General features: G+C 48.7%; 1 non-coding gene across 1 annotated transcript; it reads right to left on the bottom strand.

Moving 5' to 3' along the window:
- Positions 1-8635: 8635 nt before the first annotated feature.
- TRNAS-ACU (transfer RNA serine (anticodon ACU)) lies at positions 8636-8707 on the bottom strand. Its single transcript has one exon. It is a non-coding gene; the product is annotated as a tRNA-Ser (tRNA).
- Between the last annotated feature and the right edge of the window lie 2476 nt (positions 8708-11183).

Below are 11183 nucleotides of genomic sequence, written 5' to 3'. Positions count from 1 at the left end.
TAGTGAAAGAAGAAAGAGGTGCCATAGTGCAGGGCTCCGAATAATTTCGACCAACTGGGGATCTTTAACGTGCGCTAACATCGACAACACACGGAAGCCTTTTGCGTTTCGCCAACATCGTATCAGACATAACGAGAGGAACGTAGTACAGATAGGTGTAACGTTAATACACCGGAAGCAGGCAGATTGGGTGAGGGAACAAAAGCGTGTTAATGACATCGTAGTCGAAATCAAGATAAAGAAATAGGCTTGGGCAGGGCATGTAATGCGAAGGCAAGATAACCGATGGTCCTTAAAGGTAATGGAGTAAACTCCAAGAGAAGGCAAGCGTAGCAGGGGGCGGCAGAAGGTTAGGTGAGCGGATGAGATTGAAAGGTTAGCGAGGATACTGTGGCCGCAGCTGGCAAAGGACAGTGTAAATTGGAGATACATAGGAGGACGCCTCTGCACTACTGTGGGCGTAGTCAGGCTGATGATAATGATGATTATGATGATGAGTACAGACGGTGCTAACGTGACAACACAACAAAGCGATGGTAGGTTGTCTAGTGATGTGCATGTAACGCTGCTCCGTGTGAACGTTGTACAGCGCAGCACTCAATAGGCACCTTTACCATACCGTGCACCGTGTTTTCGTTACCGGTACTGGAGTATCGGGAGCCCCCTCGCAGCCAATGCGCATGCGCACATCGTCTTGGCGCCAGATGGCGCCACGCACCCGACAGGTGCACGCGCGCGCCTTTAGCATCGGGACCAATCAGGGTGTGCTCACCGGCGGCGCGCGGGCTCCCGGTACTCCGGTAACGGTAACACGGTACACGGTATGCTAAAGGTGTCGAATAGCTCGTTTGCTCATACCGTCGATGTTGGAACAAGATCATGCGACAATTCTCAGATCACGTGACTCTTGAAAAACTCCTATGTCTCAGAGTCACGATCTCAACATTTACGTGACCTCTTTGGCGCCTGTGATTGGTTCTCATAATTTATGACGTAACAAAGGGTATATAAGAAGGTGCTTGCCTTTGTGTCGCTGCCATGAAGCTGCATGCAGATGCGATTGTATCTGCAGCCCCCGCAGAAGCTGAGTGCCGGCGCCGCAGAGATCAAGATGAGAAAACTACCCAAGGCATAGACCATCTTTCTCCTTATTCCATAATAGTTCCCCTCTCGTGCCTACTATGGTTGTTTTGAAGTCTTTCAGCAACTTTCGAAACTTGAATAGCTTGTAAATGCTAACAGGTCAGCTAAACGCTGTGTATCCAATTAATGTTCTCGCTGAAACTAGTCATGCTATATTTATATCCTCAATAGGATTTTATAATAATTATTACTGCCGCTAAAGCTGCTTTTTATCGGTAATGCAGTTATTCTAATGATGGATGACTGCTTTTTGTACCTGTGCATTGTATCTGTACCTGCGCACTTTTATGGAAGTCATTGGGCTTGTTTCATGTGGTTTAACGTTCCGAAGCGACAAGGGCTAGAAGAGACGCCGTAGTGGAGGGCTGCGGATAATTTCGACCACCTGGTGTTCTTTAGTCTGCGCTGACATCGCACAGTACACGGGTCTCTTGCATTTAGCCCCCGTCGATGTGCGACTGCTGCGGTCGGGGTCGAACCCGCCTCTCTAGGGTCAGCGGCCGAACACCATGAAACCACCGCGGCGCCTGATGTGTAATAAGTGTGTTTTTTCACTCCTATTAGTAATGCCCCCGTTGAAACCGGTCATACAACTCATGCACCATTTCTTATTTGCGCCGCATGCTTCTAATACGCAATACATCCAAAATGTCCTGAATTTCATTTTATCACTCAACAATATTATGAACTCAGGAAATTTCAGCATATACCGCGCAGATGGCCATCGCCTCGTGTAGCCGTGAAAGGCGTCCGGAAGAACAAATTAATTTCCGATGGAAGCTGGAAGCATGACCTAAGCAATACCGCCAGATCATGGCGTGATCATAGTGGTCGATGGACATAGTGGTCATAGTGGTCGATGGACACGCGAAAAACACATAGGCTGTCGAGTTGAGTAGCCTGGTTAACCTCCCTGCCTTTCCGTCCTTCTGTTTCTCTCTCTCACCTTGATTCCACCGCAGTGGTGGCCTAGTATTCGGAGCATCCGCCTCGCATGCGGGAGGTGCGGGGTTCGATCCCCACTGCCACCGGGTACCCATCGGTGACACAACGGTACAAACTTTCCCCTGGTCTGGTGTTCGGCTTATGGGGAAACGCTTGGAAATAGGTCTTGGCTGCCGCCTTGTGTAGACGGAAACACGTTGTGCCAAGGCGCGCTTCGGGCCGAGATGCAATTTCGCCATAAAAAATATGCCTCATCATCAATTATTTCATTTGAAAGACAAGCTTAAAGTAGAAGCACCACCCCACCGCGGTCGCCACTATGACAATAGTGAAAACAGCGCTAAAGAAGAAGCCTTCCGGCTTCTTCTTTAGCGCTGTTTTCAGTATTGTCAGAATGGACCAACTAGCCCAGCAAAAAGTTCTGCTAGGTCGCCACTATTACTGACGCCATTGTCTTCAAATCAACCATTGGTAATACCGCATAAAAGCGGTACATCGCAAATATTTCACAATCATCTGCGTAATTAGTCGTCGTTATTGTTATTTTTATTGTTGTTAATACGTTCTTCTTGGTAATGCCTTCACCTCGAGAGCAAATAAACTTATATGTATATGTATATGATATGTATATGATATGACGTACATGATTAAACGCGTGGTGGCAGAAGCATTCCGTCCTCCTAGAGTTACCCATCCAAGATACTTCCCTAACATTCCGCCTCGTGCCCAAAATTTCTTTCCATACTTGGACAGCCGAACGCTGCAATTCATATACCTAGATCAGTATACTAGGGACAATGCCGTGGCATATTAAATCGAATAATGTAGTGACAAATACATATACCAGAATATCATCAGTTTTCATTAAAAATGGTTTAGGTTTATTCATAACTGGTGATTGCAGGTAACTTGATTACTCTTGGGACGAGCGCAACTTAACATGTTAGACCTCTTAGTGCGCTGCTGTCGTGAGAACAGCAAAATGAGACGAAAAAAATCGCACGGATAGCCAGTGTGCTATGTGTGTCCGTGTGGCATTTTTCATTCCATGCTGTCGCCGTCACCATATAAGCTCACTAATAAAGTCAGACATGAAAAACCAACTGGGATCATTCACCTATTTAGCAACTTCTCCCGCTCATTCTACGGATGTGGTTTCGCTTTCTTCTATTAAATTTTTCAGTTGATAGTATACCGTTCTTTTTGAGTGTCTATTCTTGCGTGCCGTATCTGCAAGTCGGATTCCTTTAAATACGAATAAGAAACGACCAGCCAAGCAAGCTCTTATTGTACAGTGAATCGAATTTTACTTTCATTGACATCACAGGTGATCTTGCAAATTTCCAAAATAAAGACAGCTTTACGCATGCGCAGTATGGAGAAGACCGCAAGAAAATTGCACACTCCGGCCCCCGCAAAAAAAAAAACAGATGCCATTATCCTTATCCCGACTGGAGGAGGAACTTATGCATTGGGATCAAACTACGGTTTGAGCCGGAAAAGAACCATAAAAGCGCACTGAATTCATTTTTTTTTCAAACTAGGTTTCAACCAAAAAACATCAGTATTCTTGATATGCGCGCCGAATCAAACCGTCAGTCCAGTATAGAAAGTTATACGCTCAGTAAAAAAGAAAGAAACAACGTGCGGAAGCCAGAGGCACTATGAGATGCTGGAGTCGCCCGATTAAGTCGTCAAACAGCGAAGTTGTGCATTTCTGGGTATCGCGCAGCTACCTTACAGAACACTGCAGATTGGTAGGCTCCATGTCGTTGCCATACGTTGTTTACAAGCTATCCGCTGTCACCGCCCGCTTAGAGCAGTCATCGCTGCGTGTGAATACCTAATAGCGGCGAGAGAATACTTGGGCAAAAGAAGAAAAATACTTTGTGCACTTCGCTGCGTACTTTATTCTCACGTATGAGCGCGTCAATGAAATAGAACGTACAGGTAAACAGGAGTCAAATACTCTAAAAGAAAATGCAACAGTGGGTGGTTCCTATGATTCCAGGTTAAGAACCTAAAAGACGCTCCAGCGCCCACCAAACACGCGAGACAACACGGAGTGATGCCGGCGACTGTCACAACAGTTATCCGGGTATATACTCGAATGATGCAGCCGGATAGGAGGACGCATCTAGGCTTTCGGAATGCAACCGCGAAGAATGCCTGGCATTTACACATGTAAGGATGAAGAGCATCTAGTGATCTGCCGATGAGAAATAACCATGAGCACAAGTGGTCGCAGTCCCACGTGCAGAAGAGCAGAGCCAGCGAAGATTACGGCACCGTGCGCTCGGAACATACAACAGGCCACTTGGAACGGGCATCTGTTAAGTACACTGCTCCGCCAACCGTCATAATCGTGCCATCAGTGTCGAGAATGCTTCCGTCCCTCAGAAGGCTGCAAAATCCGTGCGTGTATTCCTGGAGTCTTCATATCTTGAATAGCCTCTATCAAAACAGTTTCGGTATCCAGACACCCTGCTGAGAAGCCGCTTCGTTGCGAACAGCGTCGAAGCCTTCCTCCTTTGTCATTCGAGTGTGCTTTCAAATCTCGTTGAGCTCCATTACTCGCATTGTTAACACCCCATAGCTGCGAACTGTCTGAAGCTGTCTGGTCTTGTAAAGCATCGCCGTCGGCAGTCGCGCCGCTAGCGAAGCTCAAAGTTCCTCTTCTGCAGAACCTTCCTCCTCGGTGTAGAGTTTCTTAAGGGTCTGCACGTTGGCAAGACCCGAGCTGTCGGACTGAGGGTTGTGGTCGCTAGCTGCGCCGGCATTCAGACGACCGACAACTTCAGCAGTTTTCAGGTGCGTGGCGGACGCATCAGAAGTGCCTTTGTCGACGGAAGTAACCCGGCTCGCACCAGTTTCTGCAACGGCTTCGTGTTTCAGCCTGTCATGGCTGGTTCTTCCACAAAATCTTCTTCCTCGATATCGAGCTCGTGTATCGTTCGCAGAAGGCTTACCGTCGAGCACCCCCTCGGGAACTCTAGCTGTGCTCGCAAAGAGATGGTGTAGAGATCCAGTCTTCTACGCCTATCTGATGACGAAGCAATCGGGTGATTTACACATGTTTTTCAGTTCGTGCGATAGCGATGTCAACATGTCAGTTGCAGCTGCCGTTCTGTCGATGGGCCTCGACGTCAGGTCACTATTCGCCAAGATTGCCTTTAGTGACGTTTCTACAGTTTATACGCGTATACCTATAGGACTCAAGCCCAAGGTCATGTGTCGGAGTAGAGACTTCCTATCTTGACTGACCTCACTTTTGCCTGTAGACTGCCGCGCATGTAGTCGATTAGTTTCCGTCCCTCTCCGATTTTTTTACGCCAATGCCGTCAGAAGAAACAGGGTATGCCATCGACAGTCACACGAACATGCAGACCTTCGACTCGGTGTGTCTGCCTGAAGACGTCGACGTCGTGTGGACGCGATCTCTTAAGCTTCACGGGAGGTGTTTCCTCCCTGACACCTCCATTCCTGGCATCATAGCCATCCCCTAGTGCTGCTTCCATCGGAGAGTTCCACTTCAGCACAGCTTGTACCGGTTCCGGGACATCTCCCGAACTGTCTGTGGCGCTTACGACGTCTTTTTCGCAGCTCCTTCCCCTGCTCGAGGGCTCACTAAAGGCAACTGCTACGGTGGCTCTTATGCCGCACGCTAACAACCTGTGGTCCGCAAGCTGCGATGGTGGTACCTGTTCCCCACATTCCCTGCAGGTCTCCGGGTTATGCAGGCAGCGTTCCAGAACATGCCGCTCCAAGTCGGCCAGCCTTCCTTCGAACAAACACCCGTGAGGCGCGTTGAGGCAGCGCACCTTATAGTCGTACACGTCGGTCTCGCCAAGGTGACCAGCCGCAGGCTTCTTGAAGGAATCCCGCCGGATGTTGAAAAGCTTGCCCAGCTTCAAAATCTTTAGGCTGCAAGTCAGGCAGAAGACGTGAAAGCACTTCGACGGCGTTATGCAGAGATACACGACGCCGCAGGAAAGGCACATTTCACCGACTGGACGGGGTCCGACGAAGTGGATGGTCTTGCCGTGCAAGAAGTCGTCGAATCCGTACAAGGTGATGCCGGAGACTTTGCTTCGTCTGCTGTCGGCCATCTGTACCCGCTGATCAACGCTACTCTGAGCACTCCCACTTGATCGGCGACTACTAGTATTTCCATCGTCCAATCCCCTGCCACTTCCTCTCGCTCTTTTTGTGATAAATCTTTATTTTTGCAGGTGTAATCTCTCCCTATGTAACCGGCCCGCTGCGACACAGCCAGCTATCGGCTTCTCGCATTGTCTCGATTAATCTTCGACGAACATACCTGAACATTGCAACTAACTCTGTCCCTTCCTAGCTTTCCATGCGTAGGACGGAGTTATCAAGTACTTTTGCGCATGCTGATGCGCATGCATGCTCGAAAAGAGCAATGCGCATGCTTGGTGTCAAGGGCGTCGCTTTGTGACACGTGGCTGTCATCGGGTAGGTTTGCGAGAAGCATTGAAAACTGCGTATGCGTCAGGTATTTCATGCTATTCAAACATGACCAACGTTGCTTTATTGGACATGTCGAAATAAAAGGAAATTTACGTTTCGCATTACTTACGTAGGTTTTGTCAGGATAAGGCTGCCGTGGAAAAAATTCACCTTATATAGCTTCAAGAATCCTTTCTTTTTTTTCCGTAGATATGATTAAGCGCACTTTTTGTCCCGATTGTGTCGGGTGTCGTTAGGTTGAATATGGACCGTATATGTATTCTTTTTAGAGAATTTTAATCTCCTGCCACGATCGGCACTTGGGCCTAGCTTATAGCTCGTGTTGGGCAGTCTGTACATACCGCGCAATCCTGTTTTTTTCATGGCCCCTCCTAGTGCTGCTAAGGTGTTCTTTTAAGCGTGAGTGAATATTTCCTATTCGCTGATACAGGCGGTGGGGCTGTCGTTGCATGCAATCCAGGGAACTTGGAGCAAGGCACGGGATTTTCCACCTTGACAAGCACGGCTCGGAGCCTGGAACTAATTCTCATAATTGGAATTGGAAATATTTCTAAAGAAAAAATTAACTTCCCTATGTTTCCGTTCGTCTTTCTCTCTCTCTCTCTCTATCTCTAGGCGCGCATCACTTACGTTTTCCTTGCCGATCACATAACCCGACAGTGGCCTGCCAGGTTAGAGCGGTCTTGGCTAAAAGAATTCTTACGCTCCATGAGGCGCATATCTAAACACACTGCTGTTCTTTTCACATACTATAACCAATTCAGGCGTTAGTTAAGGGAGGCGAATTACATTGCAAAATAAGCTGACACGTGCATCAGCAAACCTGTCGCCATAACAAACCATGATATAGCTTTCCTTGATGGCATTTGATCTTGTCCCGTGTTCTTTTGTGCCGATATTCACAGCTGGTTTGTTGTTCTTGCACGTGTAACCCATCCCTGATTAGGATCCCTTGTGTGGCCTCAATGAAAATTTAGTTTCTTGTTTTCTTTGTATTTTCGCGTTTTCTGCGCATATAATGCTGTCATTCTTTTGTGTCGGAATAAATGTACAGGTTCGAGTGAGCACTTTCGTCGCTTTGTCGTCTTATTCTATGCCGTCTCTGTCTTTTTTTTTTTGCTCGTTAACCCAACTCGTTAACCAGTAGAGCAGGGCTCCAGAGTAATTTAGACATCTTTGGGTTCTGTAACGTGCGCTAGACAGCGCACGGGTGTTTTTGTATTTCGCTTTCGTCGGAATACTGCCGCCGCGAACGGAGCCGAACCCGCGACCTTGGAATCATATTAGAGCATTGGATTAGAACATGGCAGGGTGTTAGAAATTGGTAATGAAATTTATAGCACTTTTCGGTGATTGTAACCTTTGCTGTTTATGGTGGAGTGAAAATCTGAAGGGAACACTACATAAATAATTTCCTAATTTCGCCATGCTTCGCTTAGTACAATAGTATGGGCATCTATGACTTCAATGAAACTGTGAACCTGATGACGTTTTTAAGAACGCGTCGTATGTCGGTGAAAGCAATGAAGAGTCGTGAAGGAAGGTTGCGAGCTGGAATTGGCGAAAGCGGTTTCGCGATGCGTCATTTGGGTTTATCTGCTGCATTCTTGCGCGTTTCACTTATTTTGAGCGCGTGCGTTACTGGATCAGAAGAGGGCGCATAGGCGTAATACATTTTGCCTTGGTTCGACTGGACACAGTATGCGACGAACCTCCCATGGGCTAGGATGCAGGATTCCGCTGGTTAAATTCAGAATAGCCTGCACTTTCAAGTTCCCCAATCATATGTGAATACCGAATTCACTGCGAATAAATTCATAATAATAATTGGTTTTTGGAGAAAGAAAATGGCGCAGTATCTGTCTCATATATCGTTGGACACCTGAACCGCGCCGTAAGGGAAGGGATAAAGGAGGGAGTGAAAGAAAATAGGAACGAATAGGTCCGTAGTGGAGGGCTCCGGAATAATTTCGACCACCTGGGGATCTTTAACATGCACTGACATCGCACAGCACACGGGCGCCTTAGCTTTTTGCCTCCATAGAAACGCAGCCGCCGCGGTCGGGTTCGAACCCGGGAACTCCGGATCAGTAGTCGAGCGCTCTAACCACTGAGCCACCGCGGCGGGGCGAGAAGAAAGGCGAAATTCGGAAATTTATTATGTACTGTTCCCTTCACGTTTTCACTCCACCATAAACAGCAAGGGTTACAATCACCGAAAAGTAGGATAAATTTCATTACCCATTTCTAACACCCTGCCATGTTCTAATCCAATGCTCAAATATGATTCCAAGGTCGCGGGTTCGGCTCCATTCGCGGCGGCAGTATTTCGACGGAAGCGAGATACAAAAACACCCGTGCGCTGTGCGAAGCCCGCGCAATTTAAAGAACCCAAAGATGTCTAAATTACTCTGGAGTCCTGCTCTACTCGTTAACGAGTGAACGAGTTGTGATGCTTGACGAGGAATAAAGACGGAGATGGCATAGAATAAGACGAAAACGCGACGCAAGTGCTCACTCGCACCTGAGCATTTATTACGACACAAAATAAAAACTGCATTATATGCACAGAAAACGCGAAAATACAAAGAAAACAAGAAACTAAAACTCATTGAGGCCACACAAGAGATCCTAATCAGGAATGGGTTTCACGTGCATGAACAATAGACCAGGCGGGGCGAATAAATTCATGCCGATTCCCTTTTCTGGTTTCAAAACGAACCCAAGGATGCAACAGAATAAAACAAGACATTCTCGAAGTTTATTCTCAAAGATGAGCTCGTCAATAAAATAGAATATATGCATACAGTCTTCAATAAAATTGCAAGACAGTGAAGCACAGCGCTCCAATCCATTTGCTCAGCCAGAGGCTTCGTCCAAGAATCCACTAGGACAGTCACTTAAAGGTTACGACAACGTGTAGAGCATTCTCGACGAGGAAGCCGGCCCTCACAACGCTGTTCCAGGCATAATCTTGACTGACGAAGCCGGGATTCACCGATCCAGGATCCGGCTTGCGGAATGCGCTGGCTGCCTCCGCGCGACTGGGACGCAGCTGCACTCGCATATTCCTAGCGTCCTTGCGAGGATGCACAACTTCGAGGAATACGCTCATGTCGAATGGCCAGGCGCACCACTCGTCGTACTCTCCCGAGCAGAAGAACAGGCCAAACGACAACAAGGTTAAGCCGTCGTGTCCCCGGAATCGACAGGTCGCTCTGAAAGTGTACCCGTGCAGTACGCCCTTCTCGCTCAGCATCACCACCTCGTTGTTACGCTTCAAAGTGCTTCTGACCCCAGCGACGTCGGAGAACGTGAAGGTGACGTTATGAAATCGGTACATTTCTCGAAGGGCCGATAGCGGTGGAGATTCCTCTCTGCTCTGGCCGGGATTAGAAGTCGCGCCACTGCTAACTGCCGCTGCTGTGTTTCCTGAAGCATCCGCGTCACATTTCGCACTCATGGCGCTGAGCTCGGCAGATCCTTCCTCATGTTCGGAATCTTTCCCCTCGGCTTCGACTTCGCTCAGCGTTCGCACTCGGGCTGCCGCCGGGCGCTCGGGCGAATGTATGGAAACTCTAGCGATGCCCTCGACGAGATGTTGGTCACATTCACCCGGCTGCGTGATGGAGGCATCGGAGGTTTTACACGTGAGGTTCTGGAATGATTGTGATAGCGAGGTCAACGTATCATCTGTCACTGGCGTTCTGTCTTTGGGCCTCGACACCTGGGAAGTAATTCCCAACGCTGCATTTAATTCTGCTGCCGTCAGCTTCGGGGTGCGCCGTAACCCCAAGGACAAAATCTTTGGTCGGACCGGAGACTTCCTCCCTTGACTGATCTGAGTTCTGTCCGTAGATCCTACGCCGAATGTGGCCGACGAGCTTCCATCATCCTCGGACGCTTTCTCACCGCTGCTCGCGGGTAAAACGGGGCCTTCCACTGACGCAGCCGCCGCATCAGATTCCAGACTTTTGACGTGATGTGGCTGCCTCACCAGAAGAGGCCTGTGGCTGATGAGCCTCGGGAAGCCAGTGCTAGTAGGAACCGGGCCCTTCCGACTCACGAGAGGAGTCTGATCCTTGGGTCCAGCATTCCCGGAATCGTTGAACTCTCCTGGCACCACTTCTACCGGCAAACTCGGCTTCAGTGCAGTTTCTACTGATTCTGAAGTGCTTACCAAACTCTCGTTGATGCCGTCTGCGACGCCCCCTTTTTCCTTGAGACCTGTTCTGGGGTAGGATTCAGAAAATCTGGCCTGAACGCGCGCTCTTCTATGGCATTCCACCCTATGGTCCGCGTACTGAGACAGGGTCATCAGCCTTTTACACCTCCAGCAGCTCACTGGGTTATGCAAGCAGTGTTGCAGGACGTGCTGCTCAATGTCTCTCAGCCGTCCTTCGAATGCACATCCGTACTGTAAGTTGATGCAGCGCACAGTGCAATCGGCCACGACTGATTCGTCCAGGTCACTAACCGCAAGGTTCTCGAAGGACACCGGCAGGCCGTCGACCGGGCAGTGCGTTCCTGCGTTCACAATCCTCTCACTGCAAATCGGGCAAAAGGAGTGCAAGCACTTGGACAACTTGATGCTGCTATGC

The sequence above is a fragment of the Amblyomma americanum genome, chromosome 10 (genome assembly GCF_052857255.1).
Source record: "Amblyomma americanum isolate KBUSLIRL-KWMA chromosome 10, ASM5285725v1, whole genome shotgun sequence".
In the NCBI taxonomy this organism is placed as follows: Eukaryota; Metazoa; Arthropoda; class Arachnida; order Ixodida; family Ixodidae; genus Amblyomma; species Amblyomma americanum.
The sequence above is the reverse complement of the archived record's forward strand: the minus strand, read 5'-3'. Positions and strand labels throughout refer to the sequence as shown.